Source organism: Haliaeetus albicilla, chromosome 2, assembly GCF_947461875.1.
Source record: "Haliaeetus albicilla chromosome 2, bHalAlb1.1, whole genome shotgun sequence".
Lineage (NCBI taxonomy): Eukaryota > Metazoa > Chordata > Aves > Accipitriformes > Accipitridae > Haliaeetus > Haliaeetus albicilla.
The window spans coordinates 9,567,405-9,590,241 of NC_091484.1; the positions used below are offsets into that span (position 1 = coordinate 9,567,405).

At 40.8% G+C, this 22,837-nt stretch overlaps 1 protein-coding gene and 1 long non-coding RNA gene across 6 annotated transcripts in view; one reads left to right on the plus strand and one right to left on the minus strand.

Annotated features, from left to right (window-relative positions):
- Positions 1-8,262: 8,262 nt before the first annotated feature.
- Positions 8,263-9,699, minus strand: LOC138689676 (uncharacterized). The gene is made up of 2 exons (XR_011328580.1): positions 9,045-9,699; positions 8,263-8,941 (listed from the first exon to the last, which is right to left on the minus strand). It is a non-coding gene; the product is annotated as an uncharacterized lncRNA (long non-coding RNA).
- Positions 9,700-9,779: 80 nt separating this feature from the next.
- The window catches only part of RIPOR3 (RIPOR family member 3), a 54,631-nt gene continuing 41,573 nt past the window's right edge, over positions 9,780-22,837 (plus strand). For 3 of the 5 annotated variants that reach the window (XM_069805332.1, XM_069805375.1, XM_069805366.1), the window contains exons 1-2: positions 9,780-9,885; positions 9,976-10,058. The gene's annotated coding sequence lies outside the window, so the exon portion shown is untranslated. Of the gene's footprint in view, positions 9,886-9,975; positions 10,059-10,660; positions 10,876-22,837 lie in introns of those variants that run through there. The other 2 variants (XM_069805341.1, XM_069805357.1) reach the window with 1 other exon arrangement.

Here is a 22,837-nt window from a genome sequence, read left to right on the forward strand (position 1 = left end):
GGGGCGGGGCGGCCGCGCTGCACCGCCACAGCGCCGCCACCGCGCCTGCGCCGCAGGGAGGGGCGCCGGCCGGCGGAGGGCGGGGCCGCGCACCTGCCGCTGGCGAGCATGCGCAGTCGCCGGCCGGCGAGGGGGGGGCCGCGCACCTGCGGCTGAGCTCGGCGGGGTTCCAAGATGGAGGCGGCCGCCCGGCGCGGGTGAGGAGAAGGAGGAGGGGCTGTTGTGGGATGAGGAAGTCTTTTTTTTTTTTTCCCTTCTTTCTCTAGGGAGCAGGTGCGGGATGTGTCTCGGCAACCTTTGCCCTGGAGCAGCCGGGTCTGGTGTGTACACACAGGGCTGCGGTGGCTGAAGCGCGGTTTCCCGCCTTCTCCTCAGGCGCCTCAGCGCGTCGCCCCCCGTGATGAGGCCGGCCCGGCCTCAGGCTGCGCCCCCCTCGCCGCGGGGAGCCACCAGCCCGCACCTCCGCGCCCTCTCACAGCGCTGGGGAGGCGGGTCCGGCCGCCCGCCAGGCCTCGGCCGCTCGCAGCCTCGGTGCTAGGAGCCCCCGGGGCCGGGCTGCCCTGCAGGCGGGTGGCACCCAGAGGCCTCGGGCATCTTGGGATCCTGCGAACTGAACGCAGAAAGTGCAGCAGTCTTAGTTTATGTATTGACAGGTTACATAATGTAAGCCTAGGTCGGGCTGAAAATTTGAACTCTCTTACTCTCAGGATGCATCTGTATGCCCATCCAGGGCATGAAGATGTTCGTGGGGTTTGTTTTCGTTCTAACCACGAATAATATTGCAGAATCCGGTAGCATGTCAGAGTGGTTGTCTTAGTATCCTTCTTGGTTTAATTCTGAGAGAGAGAGCAGTTATTTTCATAAAAAGGTCTGCTTAGCTAACCTGAGAGAGGTACTGACAAAACTCCATAGTGGAAAGATCATAAACACAATCTCAAGAAAAATGACTTTTCACTTATATAATTTTACATGTATTGGCAAGAAGAAAGCACTTAGATTAGTTCTGTCAACAAACCTTTGAAATACAGGTCTCTCCCTAATCTATAAACCTGATGGAAGAGAACTCGGCCTGAGGTATACTTGTGTAGGCGGCAGTGAAGGGAGTTCAAACAATTCCTTGCACTTGAGGCAAGGTATGAGTGTCTAGTCAGTTCTAAAGTCTCGGTTGGTAATCAGTAATTAAAAAAACCAAACATCCAGTGTTGAATCACTTAAGTCGGTGCCATTTTTTGTACAGTTGTTCTCACTCCCATAATGCCAAAGGCAAAGAAATTGCAGCTATCACCCAGGCCAAGTCAAGCTGTAATTAGTACAGAGGATATTGTTAAGTATAGTTTGCTGTCAGACAGTGTCTAGGCTAATTCAAGTCTTGCATCCTTTATCTAGCATGTTTTGGTTTTACACTACAAAAGGATACATAGAGAATTCAGTCTGTAAATTTAGATAAAATCTGTGATCCTAGTGTAATAGAAGGTAGATTACAGCTATGTGAGCAAGACTTAGACAAACCCTCTTATTTTGTCACTTTGTGATTACATTTTTTGTGTGGTTGTTCTCACTCCCATAATGCCAAAGGCAAAGAAATTGCAGCTATCACTCAAGCCAAGTCAAGCTGTAATTAGTACAGAGGATATTGTTAATTGTTAAGTATAGTTTGCTGTCAGACAGTGTCTAGGCTAATTCAAGTCTTGCATTCTTCATCTGGCATGTTTCAGTTTTACACTGCAAAAGGATACATAGAGAATTCAGTCTGTAAATTTAGATAAAATCTGCGATCCTAGTGTAATAGAAGATAGATTACAGCTATGTGAGCAAGACTTGGATAAACCCTATTATTTTGTCACTTTGTGATTACAAAATTGAAAAGAGTTTGGACTGCTTTCCATTTCTGTCTTCCACAGCATGGTTTGCTTAATGAGCTATAGGAAAGCACAGAGAAGAGTGCAAGTGACAGAACAGTGCCTTCTCCAGGTTTTTAAAGTTATTGGTTTGCATCTTTTCTTTTGGAGAAGGGGAGGAAGAACCTCCTGAAGTTGATTTGTGCTTGAAACCATCGTGCAGCTAATTTTATTGCTACAGATTTATGAAGTATCATCTAAGATAATTTTTTTTCTGTTGTGCATTCCTAGCATGGTTGGAGTGCCATGCAGTGGGTGTGGTAGCATGCTTAAGGAGTCAGGGCAAATTCATTTCAAGTCACTGGAACCAACGTAATAAAAAGTATTAATCACTGGCTTGCTTTCATCACAAGGAACTGATGTATGAGGAAGGAATGTGATAAACAATTTGATTTCAGATAAAGGTAGGGAGAGAGGCAGGCTTTTTGACAGTTGTAACACAAGTTTATAGAGCTATTTTAGTCACAAGTTCTGTAAAGCCTGTGATTCAGACTTGATCAAGCTATTCATGGCACGTTCAGTTTCAGCTTCTGTGAAGTTGAAAGACAGGTTGGGTTTCCTAATCTCTGGACAGTTGGGGAAGTTTTTGGGGAGGCCTTTTTTTTCTTTGTTTTGGTGTAGAAATCTTTCCCATCTTGAGACTTCCCACTTTTTAAGTGGAATGGTATTCCATACAGCCCTCCTGGGAGTTGAAAGAATACTTCCAAGAATAAACCATAGAAAATGTCTACCAGTGTATGTTGACTGTTATTGATGACCCATCTGCACTTTTATTGTATAGTTCAGGGCTTATGCTGTTTTTATATTTAACATAAACTATTCTTTACTTGGACTGTCAGTGCAAGTTCAGAAGAGTGATTGTTAGATTCAGTAGATTGTAATCTCATCTTGTATTGGAGTTGATGAGAGGTTAGGGTTTTTTTGATGGGAAAAGAAAAATAAAGGGGAAAAGAGAAGCTTTATTTTAAAAAGTGGTAAAAGGTAATACGACAGATTCTCCTGCTTTCTTAAAAAAAAAAAAATCTGTAATTACAGACTTTCATTTTGATACCTAGTGCAATTTTCATACATTAATCTTGCATACCAGTTACATTTCCGTACAAAGAGGGGAGTTTTGGAGGACAGTCTATACACTTGGATAACTGCATTTTCAGCATATTAGGGACATATGAGGTAAATTGCTTTTACCTTCCTCTTAATAAGTGAGTGGTACAGACAAACCATTTGTGTCCTAAACACATCTGATGTTCACAAATGCAAATAATATTGTAGAGCACTATTTATAGGTGCCCATGAAGCCATGGGAATATGGTTCATAACATTCTGTTAATACTCTTGATCCTGGGGCAGGATATATGAATTTACAAATGTTGCATTAGACAGAAAGAATTTGAGAAGGGTAGCTTCTTATATTTTATCGCCATGAAATACAATCCATACTAACAGCACTATACAAACACAAGAGCAAAGCTCATTAAGTAAACCCCACTGCATGGCAGTTTAGCTAATTTATTAATAATAGTAATATTTACATGATACTGGTATAACAAGAACTGAATTTCTTATCCTGAAATTGTGACAGTTACGGGATTTTGTGGATTTTAATTTTGGTTTTGGGGGTTTTGTTTTGATTTTCTTTTTATTTTCTTGGGGGAGGGAACCAATAGTTGGTTTAGTAATGAATGTATTTGTTTTTTAACTGTACAGCTATAAAATGACTTTTAGGGTCAAAGTAGTGATATAAAAGTTTGTTGCTTTTCTTCTGCAGAAATCAGCAATACAATACAATCCTACCAATAGTATAGTGGCTATGTAGGTACAAGTATATGAGTGTAGTTCAGAAGTGCTCTCCAGCTAGGGACGGCTTCTCCTTTTCTGGCTAGATTTTATCAATGCATTTTTTGTACAGGTACCTGGGAAGGCTTGAGAAATGTTTCTGTATTGAAAAAAAAATACTGAAGAACTGCAGCACTTGGGTTTAAATATCTACTGCAGAGAAGCTAGGAGCGTGTAAGTCCAAAGTAGTATATACTTCATATTTTTGCTCAGTAAATAGATACTACAAAATACTTACATTGTTAACTGAAGAACTAATGCTACTTCACCTGTTAAAGATAGGATGGACCAGAGGAGCAACCAGAGAGTTAAGATGGAAGAATTTCTGTGTTCTGATCCTGCCTCTGCTTTCTTTGTCAGCAAAACAATTAGCCTTTTTTTTCCCCCACTCCTCCTCCAGGCACCTTTAGTTGTTACTTTGATGCAATATTTACTTACCTGTCAGTGACAAAATGAATTATTTTTAAAGTTCGTATATGAGATCTTTTCCAATAAAGTATTTCTAGTTTCCTAGGGTTGTGGGTTTTTCTTTCAATCTGTGCTTTTTTTAAGTTTTGTCTAGCTTTATGGGAAAAGTTGTCTTTGTATCATGCTGCCTGTCAAATAAACATTTGTTTCTGGTATGCTATAAATCTAGATCAGTTCTGGAAACACATTTAAACTCATTCACACAAAATATTCCCATAAATTAAACGTAGTTACCATACATGGGAATCTGCCCAAATCTGGAAGGGTTGTGTAGAAAGGAAGGACTAGCAGGAATATACCCTAGTAATCAGGGACACCAAAGCCGTCACGCTTTCTGCGGTAGAATTGAGACTGTAACAAACGTGGGAGCACTGTGAAAGCCAGCTCTGCTTAGGACTCCTGAGATGGGTGTGCTTGGTAGGCTGAGAATATTCTCAGGACGTACTGCTGTGGAATTATTTATTAGGCAAGAGAAACTGGTGAATTGTTTCAGATTTTCTTACCTCTGCAGAAGTTTTTCTTTTCATTTGAATGGGAATTCTGACTTGCAGCTAGCTCTAAGAGGAGACCCTTAATGGAAGATGTGTTGCAAGTACTTTTTAGAAAGTATGGCATTTGTCCCAGCAATGGATGGTCTGTAGAATATTTCCATGATTTTTCTTGGTTAGGGGCTTTAGTTGTGATAAACTTCTGAAGTTTTTTGAAAATACTTTCCTGACAAGTCAAAAGCTAATATTGATATATTAATTTGTATTCTCTGAGGTGTCTAACTAAAACAATTAAAAGCTTTTAAAGCTTTTTCTTCGCAGTTGTCTAGTAATCCATTTCTGTTCAATGACTCCGGATTACCTTGAAATTCTTTCTTATTTAAACATGGTTGTACTAATCACAGCTGACATCTCACACTTGCACACGTATGTAGAGTTTAATGATGTAACTCTTCTGACTAAAGTGTTCAAAAGAAACCATGCTGATGCTCGAGCTGTTTACGTCAACAGATGATACTTCAGTGTTTCTTTCCTGAAAGTAATTTGTGAACATTACTTATTTGTCTTTCCAGTACTCACTTGAGTATTCCTGATCTAGAATTTGGAAAAATTATGACAGATCAAGGGGATAATAGCTCCAAAATTTCTTTTAAACTTCACTAGGTACAGATTAGAATTTTAATTTTGTCTTGTTCTTAGAGAATTAGATAAGAAAGCTCTGCCTAATAAACCTTTTGGAATAAAGCCTTTGCTTTTAAGCTTGTCTGGAAAGCATGTTGTCGCTACTTGTGAGTAAAACAATGCCCTCTGCTAGCGGCTGTAACCTAGAATAAGTAATACTTGAAGTGCCATCTGCTGAATAGTGAGTACTTGTGCCTTTCACCACAAAGGAACGTTTTTATACAGAATGGCCGTTGATAGATCTTAAAATTATTTGTGAATACACACAGTATGCTTATACAGCAAATTATTAGGCTTTGTCAGTTGTTAAAAGTCATTTCCTATCAAACAAGGATAACATTTGAGCTTTAAAGTGAACGAGCTACTATGGATTCTACCAGTTTAATCTTCTATAAATATCCAGCTCCTGTTGCCCAGCACCTTGCTTCACAGCTAGATTGGACTGTGTTGTCTTTATGTTCTCATGTGCTCCAAGGTGTGATGTTTAAACACTCTGCATTGCTTGTCAGCGTGTTATTTCAACACCACTTAGTAGCAAGTTTGTAGATCACTCTCGTAAGCAAGCCCCTCCTGCCCCATACTTCCGCAGGTACTGCTTCAGAAATCTTGCATTTGACTCCCTTTGCCTGAGCTCGCATGCTTTTCTGTGTCTGCCTTCTTTCAGAGCTGCCTGAAACAAATTTATGTCCTCCAAGTTGGCCCTACTGCCATGTCAAAGTGCTTTGACAGAAAGGGGAGTAAGCGCAGGACCTGTTAGGGTTCTGTGACTTGTCTGACTGTGAGAAAATTCATCAGTTTCGCAAATGATACCTGCATCCAGTTGCAAAAATAGCGATAGCTTTTTGTAAAATAATTCATTATTACTCACTATGATTGAGTTATTACTGGATAATTCGCGAGCCATCCAAGATTGCTCACGCATGCTCAAAAAGGAGTACTGGACGCGCCTGCGACGCTCGCGCTGCAACGCGGACCGGACTGCACTACGTATGTGCAGAAGGTGGGTTAGCCACTCGAGAGCGGAACCTCCTGGGGATTGTCCCTTTAGATCACGCGTGGGAGGTTTTCCCTGGCTGCCGCGGGCGCTGCGGCTGGCCGGGGAGCGGCCGGCAGGGGGCGCTGCGCGCGGCGGCGGAGGCGCGGCGCGGGAGGGGCTGGGGAGGGCGGGGCGGCCGGCGGGCGGGGCGGGGCGGGGCCCGCGGGCGGGGCCTGGGACTGGCTCGGGGTGAGCGTCGTGTTTAGCTGCTGGTTATCGTCGTGGCCGTGTCTGTACCAAGTGTTTCTAGTACAGTAGCTGCTCTCGGAACCTTGCGTGTATTCGTAATCTTATCTGTGAAATTAACCTTATGGTCGTTTAATCATTTCATCGGTTTATTGTTGAAAGCGTAAGATGAAGTTAGCAACACCTTAGGAAAATGTAAAACCCTTCTTAGGAACCTTTTTTAGGGAAATATAAAACGATTATCATATTTAGAAAATTCAAATTAATTTAGGCTTTTTCTCCTCAGTATTGTTACGCCCGCATACATGAACAAGGCAAACCCACTGTAAAACTACAGAGTTTAAACAGACAGATGTTTGTACACTAACATAATAGAACTGTCACTGTTTATTAACCAAATAGTACTGATGCACTGGTAATAAGTAAAAATAGAAAAGTACAAGCCAAGAGGAGTAGAAAAGCAATTCAATTTTTCCATGTATGTCACATTTGGAAATACTGAATCCATGTGAGTTCAGCCACTGTCCCAGCTGCATTCAGCTTTTAGAAGATATTCTTTGCTTCTGTTGGCTCATCTCTTAGTTTCCCTCCTGAGTTATAGTACTGTGAACTATAAACTTCAGTGCAGATAGAGGCACAAAGGAGCAAAAATAATCACGTGCTTAGAATTATGGATGTGTGTAACTACAGTTTAATCTTACTATAACACACCCTCAGAAACTCTGAGTAAATCCTCTTTTTGTAGGGATGGTTTGTTATAACATGGTCTGAAGTTTGTTGTGTTACAGCAACGAAAGCACCTAGTCAATATATTGATAGATTGATAGATAATCTACTTCTATGCAGATTACTTCATATTTATTAAAATGCAAGTAGCATTCTAAAATTAAAAGAATATAATAAAGGATGAGGTGGAGACACAAGCAAATGTTTGCCTACATATTGCTTGCGTTAAGAGCAGCAAGAAAAAACACTGTTTTCTCCAAGTCAGCCTGGTGTGAAGGAATGTATTAATAGGCCTAACTACTGAGTTATTATAAACAGAGTTATGGTTTATAGCGGCCTTTCTAAAAGTCACTTTAGCCTGGATCTTCCTGAGAAGCCTGGTCTGCTCACAGAGATTGCTGTCTGTAGTTCAGTTGGTTTAGAAAACAAACAAAAATTACTTAATTCAGTACTTAAACAATGAAATCGTAGTTAATCTGATTATGCCAGAACACTGGTGAGGCTGAAACACTGAATGTATAATGTTGTTGCAACCATCCTGAATATTTCATTGTAAAATGGTCTTTGTATATCATTGGCATACTACTTGATAGACAATGAGTGGCCGAATTTGTGAAGTGCTTTTGTGAAGTGCTTTGAGCTCCTTGGAAGAAATGTACTAGCGTTTTTTTAATGTCCCTTTAGGTCTGAGAGACATCAGAGTGTGTTTTATTTTTTCATTGTAAATATTACAATGGTGCCAGCAATGGAGTATTTACTGCTTTTCATATGTGTGAGAATACTAAACATATGTATTTTTAAAGGAAATTCCAGAATAATGTGAAACTAGCTTGTAACAATAATTTGTAGGTTTGTGTCCATTGTTTTCAAGAATATGTAAATTGTTACATTATAGAACTCGCTTTGAACCCTGCTACATAATTAGCTGCACTAAACATCGGTATTCAATTTGGGAAATCTGTAGCCAAGTGTTTTATTAGAATTTCGTGGAAAAGGAAAATGTGAACAAAACCATAGAGCAAGTAATCTGAAATGCAGTTAAAAATAATGAAAACCAAGCACCAGCCACATAAACACACCAGATGAAGACACAGCAAATGAAGATCATAAAAAATAAACTGGAATAAAAACATAGTAAGGCCAATCCTCAGCTGAAGTAAATAGGGACATCTGCACCAGGAGTGATGGAACCTTGGTCATTTGCATTACCCAAGGATCTGGTCTGTGAAATTTATTATAAGTCTCATGTTTAGGAGGAAATGACAGTAACAGTAAAGGTTTTTTGGTCAACTGGTTGTGTAGGACTCCTGCAGAGATTTGGTGTTCTGACAAATGTCCTCCTGCAAATCCAGTTAAGTTGATTTAAAATAGCCCCTATGTGCTCCACCCTGCTGTGGGGCTGGCACGCGAAGACATGAGTCCGTACTTAAACTGCTGCAGTTCACAGTCCATGTTTCAGCGTAGTCCTGTGCTGCATGAGTTGGTCTGATACCGTTCACACTGGTGGGTGTGAGGCTGGAACACACATCCAGCTTTGCTGACTGTCTTGTAAGATTGGCAGACCTGAGCAGAGAGGCAGGACGTGTAGCTGGCTGCATCTTGAACAGCTGCAGTTAAATTTGCTGGGGCGGGGGGGGGATTCTTCAAGCAGTCAGTGTGATTGATTGATCGTAAACCCCCAAATACTAGGAAAATCAAGAGAACAGTTAGTAGAGTTACAATTACTAGAATATGTCGTGTACTTACCTGTAAAAGTCCATGTATTTGCATGTCCTTCCTTTGTCTTGCTATGTACACCAGCTCTGATACTAGACTTTTTCATGGTGTATCACCATTGCCTTTTTCAGGACTCCAAGCCCCAATCAGTTTCAAGATCCGGTATGGAACCCACTTTTACTTGCATCTCAGCAGCGTTCTTTCGAATATATATAAAACCCAGAGTGCTTGAATTGTTTGCTCAGCCAACTCCATCAGCCCATCTGTTTTTGTCTCTTATTGCTCTCACTTTCATGTGTCAATTCCCTCATGCATCTTCTTAAAAACATATTCAGCTGCGCAAGAGATCTTCCCTTGCCTCTTTCAAGACTTTCCTTTAAGCATGCACACAGAAAAATACAAATCCTAATCAACTGCATAAAGTACTGCAAAAGAAAGCAAGAACTCTGCCTTAACAGGTTGTTGTATGGGATCTCTGGTCGTCTGGTGCTTTGAGAACTTTAGTTTGTGTTTTAACTTCCTGAAACAGGATGGAAGAGTCTGGGATGTGTCCTGGATGTTGCTGAATATGGTCAAAAGGGGAGCAAACACTATTAGTAATAAAGTTACCATAAGAGCATGTCCAAATTCTGTACAGTCATTTCATTCTCCTCGTGGGGAGTGTCTAGCTTCCCGTGCTGTCAGTCAATCAGCATGCTAACCTTATGGGGAAATGCTGCTAAAAAACGTAGGGGGAAATGGAAGAGGAATGAGACATACGGTAAACCGAGGTGCTTTGCCCAAGGCAGGAACACGTTTGTGTGCCGGTGTTTACAAAAGGCCTGGCAAGGCATTGTTCAAAAGAAAAGAGGTGTGATTGTGTGGGTTCCTGTGGTGAGGCAAGGAACCCGGGAGGATTTCGGCCTGCTTTCTACATCACAATTTCACATCTTTTTGCCAGGGCTATCTGGAAGGTGCCTAGAAAGCTAGCAGAAGGGAGCTCATTCTCCAGGAACAGTACCTGCCTGAGGAAGCACCAAGGAGGTCAGTAGTGGGTGCCGCAGAAGGGACTTGGAGGGGGCTTTGGTTAACGAAGGATCAAAGACACAGCAAATCCCACGTCTTCGATAATAGAAAACCTATGGGAGGGTAGGGTGGAAGGAGGGAGGAGGCAGTAAGAGAAAGAAAAGTGATGGTTAGGGAAAGGCTGAGGGTGGTAAGAGGAGGGAGACTTAAAAGAGACAGCGAAGAGGCAGCGTGGGGCAGAGGAGGAGGAGTGAGCGATGGATGGGGCAGATGGGAAGGGAGGGAATCTGGGCACGGGAGAAAATGCCCGAGAAGTGGAGGGGTAAGAGCTGGGGGGACACGGGACGGGAGAGGGGAAGGGAGGAATAACCGGGGGGGCAGGGGCGGGTGTCCCCGCGTCTGTAGCCGGTTTGTCATTGCCCTGCGGCGCGCCGAGGCCTGGAGTAGAACAGCTGGAGTGAGCAAGGGGGCGCTTGGGATGCTCCCTGATTAATAGCAGAGGGTCCGGGCCGTGACCGCAGGCTCGGCATGTGCTGGAGCCGCGCTGCACTTTCCCAGCCCCCCTGCCAGGATGAGGGGGGTCGGAGGGAGGGAAGGAGGGAGGGAAGGAGGGAGGGAGGCAGCGAGCGGGACGGGGCGATCGGCATCCAGCGGCAAACAAGCGCTTGCGGAGCCGCGGCTTCCTGGAAACGGAGCCCGGCTGGGTGACGGGCAGCGGCGATAAGCGGCCCGGCTATCGGGGCCCTCCCGGCGGGGCCTGCCTCTCCGCCACGCCGACAGCCGCCTACGGGAGCGGTGCGGAGCCGCTCTCCGCGCCCCGCCGACCAGAGGGCAGGTAGGAAACACCTGGCCGCGGAGGACCGCGGAGACGGTCCCGCCGGCGACAAGCGGGCCGGGGCGGGGAGGGCAGCGCAGGGTGCCGGCTCCGGCTCCGGTTCCGGGCGGGGAGAGGCGGCCGCTGCGCGCCGGCGGACCGCGGGCCGCGACCCCCCCACCCGCCCTGCCCGGTGGCGGGAGGTGCGGGGCAGGGGCGCGTCGGGAACGGGCGGGCGGCGGGGACACGGCGGTCCCAGACGCGCGGGGAGGCACCGGCACCGCGTCGGTGGGTGAGAGCTGCGGGGCGCCGGGGGGGGGGGCATGCCACTTCTAGGGGGGTGGGCTCCTCGGGGGGCTGAGGGCATCTGTACGGAACCTCGAAGGATGCTAGTGTTGCGACAGAGGCCGCAGCGGAGGTGCGGGAGGTTTTTATCCGGGGGCGAACACATTCACGTCAGGGAACAGCCAGGAACCCCCCCGGGAGGTGAAGGGCTGGCGGGAGCAGGTGGAAAAGTAAGAGGGGCAGGACAACGCGTACGCCATCCTGTAGGGTTTGCGTTTTGGAGGTGTCGCTGTATGGGCTGGTTGTATTTTGGTTAACTCTTTTTGTCTGTGCAGAGATTACCTTTTATTTGCTCATAAATACGAATTGAGGTTTTGGGTCACAGCCCAGTTGAGTTTTGCTTCAGACAGAGTTTAATTTCCCCCTTTAAAAAGTGTTTTAAATAAGTTGGGCCATATGGAAACTGAGTTGTTCATCAACCGAAGAAACTTGAAGGAATTTGAAAAATAAGGTTACGTATTCCTTGAGCTGTTTCTTGAGTATTGAACTAGAGTCAGAGTACAGCACCAGTACTCAAAACTCCTGATTCAGTCATTTCCTTTGTTGGGATCAAGGCTTAATCCGTCTCTACCTGTGTTTTCACAGCTGTAAAACGGGAGCTACACCTATTAATGAGGGGCATTACATATTCCTTTTGGAAAGACCTTAATTAAAAAAAAAAAGCAGAGGAAGATCGTTTGTAAGGGTGGTAAACAACGCAAAATGTACCTGAGGGAACATTCAATGTTGAACGAAGAGACACCTCTGAGAAAGATATGGTGTCTAAAGGAGCATGCATATTAGAAACTTCTTCTCTTGTTGTATTAATTTCTTGTGCAGCTGATCGCTTACACGCTGCTGCTCTGAATTCTGCAGAGTGGATGACATAAGCACCACATGTAGCAGTGCAGGAAAAGCTGGACAAAACTTGCCAAAATGGGATGGTGCTGTTACTGAATGGCAGGCCAAGCCTACTTTATGCCCCAGGTCTAGAGAGAAACTTGTATGAGATACAACACGTGCGATATGGTAGTGAACAACTACCTCAGTAAAATTTTCCTCCGATTAGAGTCTGGATACTGTTTAGAGGAATTAAAGGGCTTCCCTGAGATGACAGGTCCTGCATCCCTACCTACTGCTCAATTCTCAAGACAGTCAATAACTGCAGTGAAGCAGTGGTGTTTCTGTTAACAGCACAGAGCCAGGAATGGGGAAAAAATATAGGCCAAACAGTGAGTTATGTAATGGTATTCCCTAAGGGGTAGTATAAAGATGAGATGATTTCCTTCTGTCAAGACAAAGAGCAGCCATACAGTTGCTCTACTATGTTCACTCTAGCCCTGAGTTCCTTAGGAGCAATCCAGGCAGGGAGTTGGGACCCTGTAATATCAGATCCACTGATATCACTTTATTCCCTTCCACAGCTAGTTCCTTCACAAATATTCCTTTGCAATATCCTCCTAAAGAACCTGAGAAGTGGAATAGAGCTGTTATGGCCAGAAAGGGAAACCAGACTCAGTCAATGGGGAGGGAAGAGTTACGACTTTAATGTGTCTTTTTCTCAGGGGTTTGAGGAGTGATGATGTGGATCTGTAGTGCACCAGGACAAAACGGAGGTTCTGTGCATAGAAAGTTATACAAGATAAAGCAAAGGAGTGAGAACTGTCTCAGAAGTTTTGTTAATTATGCCATTTGGCTGAAATAAATAGAAAGGTTAGATTGGAATTGAAGGAGATATTTTATGTAAAATAGTGGGTTTAATATTAGTTAAATATACACACTCGATCTTAGCCAAAAGGCTGAGAAAAAAGGAACAGAGAGAGTTGAATTATCCAGATTGTTATTGGCCAGAACTGGATTTTGGAAGGTGATTGGCTGGTGATAATCCAAAATTATACAGACAGCAAGTCTTGCAAAGGACATCAACTGGCCTTTGATGACTGCAGGTGCTCACGGTCCTGGGTTTAATTCTGATCATAAGATGGCGCCTCCAAAGTAGAAAAGGGACATACATATTCATGAAATACCAGTTTTTATCCACTTTTTTCAACTTTTCCATTTTTGTTGCCAGTTTATTCTCCCTGAGCACAGATTGCTTTAAACCAGTATGTCTTCAGAGACAGAATGCCTGAAAACCATAATTTTTATTCAACTCAACTTTTTAGGGAAAAAAAACTTGGTTTTCAGCCAATCAATGCATTTAATCATTAGCAATTTAGAGGACCAGAACACCAAGACGATCTTGTCTTCTTTGTCACTAATACAGAAAATACTGTAAGTATAGTTAGCAAACTGATTTATGTGTAACTGATTTAGATTTGAATTTAGCTGTTTCAAATGAAATAATAAAATTTGTTTCATGAGGAACTTAAAATGCAATTATTATTGGAAAAGGAACTGTGTCGGTGATATTTTGTTATTCATAAGATATGTTCTTTCCATGAGTTCATTCCTGATCTGCTTGATGGAGTAGCAAAAACCCACTTTCATTATTTTTTTAACTCTTGCTACTCCAGGCTGAGTTAAGTGAATGCAGTAGTCCTTGCAAATTGGTCTGGCCCTTGTATTATGAATTAAGATCCACAGCAGAGTTTGTATCTTGAGGTGTCAATCTCAGCTGCGCAGTAAAATATCCATAATAACTTTCACTGGATTATAGTCATATAGTATGACTTTAAGATTTCAGACTGACTTGTCAGGATTATTAGTGATTAAAAAAAACATTCACTTGTTGACTTAGCAAACTGAATTGGGGCTGTAAGCTTTTATTCTTGTTTTTCTTTCCTTTCTCTCTAACCAAATTGTTCCGACTACAAATTCTGAGAATGCTGGCATGCTCAAGCTGGGATGTCCAAGACTTGTGTTAAGCATCAATAGGTTCCTATAATTTCAAGTAAGGCCAGTAAAATCTGTTGGTCCTCAAGAGCTCAGAGAGCCAAGGGCTGCATGTTTCAGTATGGGTAACTAATAATAGGGGCATCTGAATTTAACAGACACTTCAGACATTTTGGCCTCATGTCCTCCTGACATATCTCATCTGCAAAATGGTGGTAATACAGTAATGTTTACATGGTACTGGGGAGATGATAAGAAATCAATATCAATCTTTCTCCGTTACGTAGGAAGAGTTATATTTATGATTAGGGAATGAACCTTGTTCCTTTTAGCTGAATACTTTTCTCACTTATTTCATATGGTAGGAAGAGCAATAACAAAGCACTCATCATTTTGTTTAAAAAAGCTGGCTTACAGAATGTGCGCTCACGACAAGAGTTTTCTCTAACCATTGTAGAGACATTTTTAAACTTGTAATTTTAAGCAATGCATAAATATAAGTAGCTAATATTCTGTGCACCTATGAAGGCGCAAAAGCTTACCTGATTACATGTATTTGCAGATCTCTCTCTGCTTCACATTCTTGCAGACCAGAACAACAACATAACTTTCTTCTTTCAGGATAGTTAATGTTCTGGCCCAGAATTATAGCACCAGATGTGTTGCCACAGAAACAATTTAAAGGGAGAAGGAGTTGCGAGCAAATTGTCTTTCTAGTGGAAAATGTTTTAGAGCCTCTCATTGGTTTCTATGTGTGTTACATGTGTGCACAGCAGAGAATAAGGGAGAATTTTGCTTTTTTGTTTCGTACATCTGTTAGCATTTTAAAATTCTCTATATAGGGTTGAAAATTGAAAAATATCTATTATGGGCATGAGTTACGTACCTCAGAGACATTTTTTATTAAATCCTGACTCATTTTTAGAAACTTTTTCCTTGAAAAGTATGCAGTGTGCTAGCTGATTTACTTAGCTCCACTTGCAACTTGCTTTGGAAAATATTTCCAGTAACAGTTGTTTCTGTGAAAGTAGGGAAACATTTGACTATATAAAATTATCCCAGATTTTGACGCTGAGAATTAGTAGCACATTCTTACTTACTACAGTTGACATGCTGATGAAAAGAGGGAATGTATATAGGAAATATTTTGATTTAATCTTGCCTAGGAAGCGTTAAAGCAGCCAAAGCCCTTGATTTTAGCTAGCTTAGCTAGCTTTTCTTTTTCTCAGAATAGTTGCCACAGGATACTCTATTCAACATATACTTTTCTCAACTATTACAAAATTTTTTTGTCTGAACAAAATGCAACACAAATTACCTTAATATCCCCTTTTCACTTTTTTGACCACAGAAAGGCATCTTTATTCTACACTTTTGCATACTGTTTGGGATAGAATAACAAAAAAAAAAACATTCAGGAAGGCCACAGCTACAGCAGAACAGGTTGAAGCATGTAATAATTGTGTCAGATACTCCAGGTGTGGATACATCTAATATTTGCAAAAAAGAGATTTTTTCTTCTACAATTTATACTGATTTTTGACCAAATAAATTTAAACTAACAGAAATGCTCATGGAATTGTGTCTGCACTGGGATTTCAATTTTATCATAGACATATCATAAAATACAGCATCTGTAACTAATACTGGTAGACCTTTCTTGTATAAACTTGACTGAAAAATCTGGGAAAATTTAAAAAATGCCAAGATCCATGCATAAAGAGACTTGTTTCCACAGTTCTTTGTCATTCATGCATTTGGAAGGTCTTTCTCACTGCAAATTTTGAAATACTGCTGGGTGGGTAGCTGAAGGAAACAGAATTGCATTTATCTTATCAAAAGCCAGGGTGAAGTTTATGTCTCTTTGGAGTGATGGAAAAATTTTAGCATATGCATCTGTATGCATAACACTACCCTGTGATTTTGGAGGATAATGGACATAAAATGTTATGCCGAGAAGCCTTCTTTTATTTTTTGTTTGTTTAGTATTTTCCCTCTGTGAAATTTGTTTTTTTTAAATCTTTTTTTCATATAGTCATACTTTTAAGTGCCCCTCAGTTTGGAAGTATATAATTTATTCCCTTTGTTACTCATTTTTTTATTCAAATCTGGGATCTTCACTTTTCCATTGATAAAAATTATTTATAACAGAAGTATCAGAATTTATCCAGGTATATAAGATATAGGAACAGTTACTTATGCTTATTAAAATAGTTTGACCTTATTTTGAGTGTTCTACAAGAGTAATCTTTTGAAATCTATCAGTTTTGGCATTAGATTGCATACAATGTCACACATTTGAGTTTTGGCAGGTTCACAGGCATGTACATCACCAAACAAGATCTGCCATAAAGATAAGAAATTCATTTCTCTCTTGCATACCTTATTCAGGCAGAACTCCAATTCTGGGTGTGGAAGGAATGCAGAGCTGGGCCTAGAGCTTTTGTATGCACAGGTTAGAAATGAACTTTCAGTGTAAAATCTGGATCTGAATCTGCATCCATATTTCGCTAGGAGACCACAGGTATTTGAATCCAGCTTTCTGGTTTGGGTGCTCTTTGGGGCTGAATCAGTCCTTACATTTGCAAGCTGATCCAAACATCCCCTTAATTAGTTCACATCCCTTTTGTTTGATCCCATGAGAAGATAGGTTAGTCTTTCTTTAGGCAGTAGAGCTTTCCCAGACAGACATTGTAAACTAGAAATATAGGTACTTACAATTTTCTTAAAAACGTCCTTTGGCCCTGAAATTTCTTGTGCTTGGTTTCAATCCAGTATTGAATAAGACTGGAAAGTCTGTATAATGACAGTTCAGCTGCATTTGAGTTATTCAAGTGCATTTTAAAAATATGTACTTTCCACTTACGTTTTTTCCATAATTCTCTGCACTTACATAACCTCTGTTTTATTATTTAAATTGTCATTCTCCAGTACTAGGACTCAACAGATAAATAGGGCGGCAATTCAAAGACCTCAGTGTGCTTTAAAATATTAATGTTTACTGCTTTAGCGTTAGCGTGAATAGGTTTGTAGTTCTACTAGTACAGGCAAAATACAATGTAAATAACCTTCAGTTTACCTATGCACTGAATTTCTGCCATTTTTACATTATGTAATTGAAATTTTACAAAAAGGGTTTAGAAGGTTTCTCCAGATTATAAGGAAGGATTTTGTTTGATGAGATCTCTAAAGTTAAAATAGTAGGCCAGGGTTTTCAAAAAGATTTGACACAGATATTCCAAATGCATATGCAGCTGTTTGAGCAATTATTACAATCGAGTGTACATATTGGGTAACTGTGTGAAAATGTGGCTAATGCTTGATCTATAGAGAAAGTTCACAGACTTTTCTAAAGTTTTGAAGATAACTGATTTGTAGCAAGTTAGTTACCTGTTTTTTACAATGGAAGACAAAACGAAAGAGCAGTTAAAATGAATGGATCATGTCTAAAAATGCATTAGTTTAAGTCCAGCAGTAACATCACAGCTTCAGCATCACTATATGTTTGTTGTATAGATATATATAACTGCACAGTACTGTGTGCCTTTTTTCATGCTTTTAGTACAACAGTATATGCCCAGACTTTATGAAAATCTGCCACTAGGCTTTTGTTATTCATTGTCTGAAATGGAAGCCCACACAGTGATCTTGAAGGTAATGCCACCTTTGAAGAGAGTCCTGCATGTAGAAAGCTGACGGGAAACACTACTTTAATTAACCACAACTCCCACTGAAACAATAGAACTATCCTTTGTGTAACTCTGCTGAAGTCATTGGATCTTGTTCCTAATTCCACTGAGGCTGAGCTGAGTTGTGCCCCTCCCTTTTTCTGAAGTGTTCACATGCCAATGTGTTGTGCAACCAATATAATTTGTTAACAAATAAAGAAGAATTTAAATAACCTTAGAAAATCAGCGCAGGCATCCCAACTGCACGCAAACAAACATCAGAAGTGCAAAACAAGTAAGTAGCAGTGCAAAGTATCTCAAAATTGCTTGAGCTTGGGTTCTTCAAGAACAAAACCACAAGTCTAAGGAGTACGTGCTCTGCAGCAGAAGGCTTTGGATGAGAATATATACTGCATCTTCTGGTAAGATCTCCAGTCCAGACACAATTTCTGCATCTGCCCAGCCTAGCTTGTTTTCTCCACAGCTGTAGTAATACATGATGACTATTTCCCCCCTATGTGTATGAATTTGACTGTTTTTAGTTTCATTTAAAGCAATAAGCAAGTATACTTTGACCCATAATTGTCAGATTATCTTTACTATACAGTAAAAGTGTAGCTTATTGTAAAATATCTCTCTTGAGTGAGCCACATCATATGGAGCAAACCACCATTTTTCTATTGTAACATTGAATACACTGCCATTGCTGCTGTAACTGTGTCAGGATCTGGATTTAATTCTGGATCTGAATTACTATATTGTTGGAATCACTTGTCAACATGTATATCTTGTATCTGAATGGCCATTTCTGAATTTTGAAGATCACCCATGAGTGATTTTCTGCCAGTAAGTTCTCTGGGCTAGGCATTCTCAACGACAATTCTGTACAGGAACACAATCGTGAGTTCATAAGATCAATGATCCATGCACTGGTGGGTGGAGGGTCATGTTGCAAGTTTGGGAGAACTGCCAGGGGACATAGAACATCACAGTCACATACTGTTCTATCTACTGCCTCTCCAGCCAGGCATGGTTCCTCATTAATGGGAAGGCGTATCACTGTTCTGCTTATAGCACCTTTCAGCATTCTGGACACTGCTACCATCATCTCAGGCTCATCTGGCAAGATACATGATGATTATGTCTTTCACAAATCGTGCCTGTCTGATGCCAAAAAAGCAGATCAGTACACACATAGTACCCTTGATATCACTGGAGTCATCCCAATACTGTGATATTTAACTGTTTTGCCTATGTGTTGTCCTGAAATTTAAAGCTCTTTGCTGGTGATCTTATCCATTACCAGGACTCCTTAAATTATTGAGCAAGCAACAGCTATGTGAATATGGACTATGCATTTGGCCACCCATTTTTGTGTTGGATCTCTCTGCAGCTCTACCACATTCTGAAGGTGACACTTCGTCCTCGTTCTGTTAGGACAATAGCAGCTGATGAACTAAGGATCAGTATGTACAGTGAACTGATTGATACCTTGAGTCTTTCGCGCATTGGTCTTGGGTAAGAGCTCTTCACACTCTTGAGCCAGTGTGCGTGTTAGCATTACAATTGACTCTTTCCATGTTGAAAGGGAACTAAGAGAACTTTCTTACAAGGGGCTCAGTTTTGTCAAGTGGCAAAATCCTATTCTGTGGGAGTGGTCTCAGTTATAATTGGCTTATAGGTAAGTAATAGAATCTGGGTAACATAGACTAAGTCAATTTGCATCACCAAAATAAGTCTTGTTCTATGAGGCATGAAGGACTTATCCACAGATTTTTTTATAAACTGAGAATTGTGGTTGTTCTACAATTGCCATGTAGCCATACTAATATTTGTTGTGTGCTTAAATGTAGTACTGCTATAATTTTGTCTCAGTTGAGTTTTTTTTTTAAATGGTGTAGGCATATCACATTAAAAGCTTCTGCAGCTATATTGATATGGCAGTGTTGTATGCTAATACAATTTATTCTTTTCCCTGATGCTCTATAGCAGTATATCTGTACTAGCAAAGTCCTTTTAGTATCTAAAGAGACACAAGTAATAAGCCCCTCTCTACAGCTGTTAAGTCCCTGTCCATATTACAGATTCTTGCCCTTAGCTAAATTGGGTAAGGACTGTGAAAAATTGATTCTTTTACCAACATGGCTGAATTAGCAAAAGATGCAAGTATAGAAGCAGTTATAGCGCACACTAAACTTGTGCATGTGTTAGTACTAATTGGTTTAGGTCTGAGGGATAGTTTTAACTATGCTAATAGAAAGCACAAGTTTGCCAAGTTGCTCCATTCATTCTAGGAGAACTTTTGTAGTAAATAATACCAATAATCTGATGGAAGCGAAGTGCTGGTAGTATAGATACACAGACGGTGTTCACATTGAAGGATTTTTTTACAATATCCGCAGACTACTAGTACCTTTGAAAACTATACTAGACATATTAAAACAACAAAGCTTTCTTGTATCGCAGTATAGATCCACGTTACAAAGTTTCTGGCATAGCTGGGAGCGCTAAAAGGGGCATTAAAAAATGAAACCCTTAAAGAGTTAGCTCTGCTGGCAAAATACTCATGTAAGAATACTCCTTTTGCCAGGATTGCCTGTGTCTTTTGGGGAGAAAGGTAGAAACAAACTGGCAGAAGACCTCAGTTATCTTTTCTGTTGGAGTTTTGTTGTACGTACACATAGATGCTGAGTAAACCAGTCCAAGGTCTAAGAAAAACTCCTTGTGATGCTGAAAAATATGAAACACTAAGCAGATGTGACTGCTAGTTACAGTAAAAGCTTTGAGTCCTCAGGGAACAAACAATTGGGTTCACAGTCTTTGAAGAAGTTTGAGGCAGAAAGCTAATTGATTTTTTTGTGCACAAAACTGAAGTACATATTCATGAGTGACTCTTGCCGTGTTTGTTGATGATATTCATAACATTTCAAGGGACCTTAAAATTACATTAGCTTTTGGCCTAGATGCTGAAGTGGTTTGATCTCCACAGATCCGGCTGAGCAACTTCTGCTTAGCACTTCCACTTATGTCTGCCTTTTTTTTTTAGCAGTGAGTAGCTCTCTTGTGCTTGGGCTGGGTGATGTAGAAGAGCCTGACATTTCCAGGAATTTATTATCTCTGGCAGAAGTCTTGTTAATGTCAGTTATTGATAAGTGGGAAAGTAAACATGTGGCTGATTAGACAGTGCACTTTCAATGGCTTACCACTAGTCTGATTTCTTTTCACAGCACACAGTGGTCCTCTAAAGAATAATTCTTCTACCACTAATTAATTTTTTAAATTATTTTTACTGTATGATTTTGGTTATAACTTATCTACTTCTTCCTCCTTTCTAATGTAGAAATTTTTTTTCTTGTTTACAGATTTCAGTCACATTAGACATATCATTTTCTAGTCTTGCTAGAAATACTTCTGATTTAAGAAATAAGTGTGGCAACTGTATTAACCTTTAATGAATATGAAAAGGGAGTTTTCACATGCCCAAACAGATTCTTTCTATTTGCTGACTGTGAAATATTTGAATTAAATAGGAGTAACAAAAACACAGGGCTGAAGAAAGGAAGTTTATAAAGGTCAAGGTAGATCTGCAATCAGTTATTCTCAATGAAGGCATTACTACTCTCCTTTAGAGTTGTGTTGTCAGAACTGTTTATGTGAACTCTCCCTACCCAGCTTCCAGGAAAATACCTGCTTCAGAAAAAACGCTTGAAACAGTAGTCTTTGCTAAGCTGTCTTTTTTAGGCTGAAATAGGTTCAAGGGGCACTCCATGGAGTATTGATCATTGTAGATTTTGTAGTCTTTCCTGCGCAAGCTATGTCCAGAAGTCAGTACACAAGTTTGACTTTTCTGATTTTATACTTTTCAAAAGGGTATTGCTGTAATTCTGTTTAGGCTTGAAATAATCCAAAGCTGTCTTCTAGGTAGAAGCCACACTGACAAAACTTGAAAATCTGGTTTAAAAGTAAATGTAGTCCAGTTTAGACTGCATTTTGCTTAACTGCTCGCTTCACCATATGTATCCTAATATACATAAGTCTTTCAGCTGTTTCCAAAGCCATCTCCTTTTGAATGTTTAATATTTAAGAACCAATTAGTTCCATTTTGTTTTGTTTGGATAGTTTGCAATTAAGCATTCTTTCAAGTGGGCTTTATTTAGCTAATTCCGTCACAAAAATAAGCTCTAAGGGAATGAAGAGAAGTTCAAGCTAGCCAATGTTTATTTTTATTATTAATAATTTATATTATCATAGTCCCTAGGGGGACTAGGGCCCCACTAAACCCAGTTTCCTCTGCATGTAATGACTGTGTCTCACAAAGCCTTATACAGCAGAAGCTTCTTTTTTGCTGCTGTGGCTTAGTGCAAGGGACCTGCTCTATACTGCAAGGGAGAGTACTGATGAAGAGCATATAAAGACAAATCAAGAATAATTTTTAAAAGAAGTTTATGCTAGGAAACAGAGGGAAAACCTGATGTGTCTTTTCTATAGAAAGTTATCACTAATGCATTTTTCCAGTGTGAGTGCCAAATCGTGACTACAGAGGTGTTCATCCTCTCTCTGAAGTTACGGCAATGCTCCCAGTGACTTTGATGGGAACAAGATTGGGCAGAGGAACGATGGTCCTAAAAAACTTATCTATTTCCGAACTAGCAGCAGAAGACACTTTATATTTTAAGAACACACTGATGGGCAAAGTTAGTTTAAAAAATTTCCATGTTTAGTCAGATTTCTATCAAAAGTTATGGTTTTCACAGCATCTGATCCTAAATAATTCGTCTACTTTATGTTTTACAGAAGTCTTGAAAGAAGTGATTTAGAGTCTTTTCACACCTGCTAAATGCAAAGGAGACACAGAGCCAAATCCTGGACTTCTGTAAATAGATTTATTTGAATAGAGTTCATGCAGTTTATATAAACTGAGGATCTGGCCTGCTCCTTACGGGATATTTGTGTGAGTTAAGTGGATAGAACTGACATTGGGATGAGTAGGGCTGCGAAGTGGAAGTGCCTTGAAGCTAGCCTAGTAGTGCAAATTTTCACCATCAATGGAATTACCATCCTTCTCCCCTCCCCTTATGTGGAAGCACCAGTCTTTTTTGTACTTTTTCCATAATTCCAAATTCAAAATCTAGACAGAAGTTTTCCTGACCTATCTG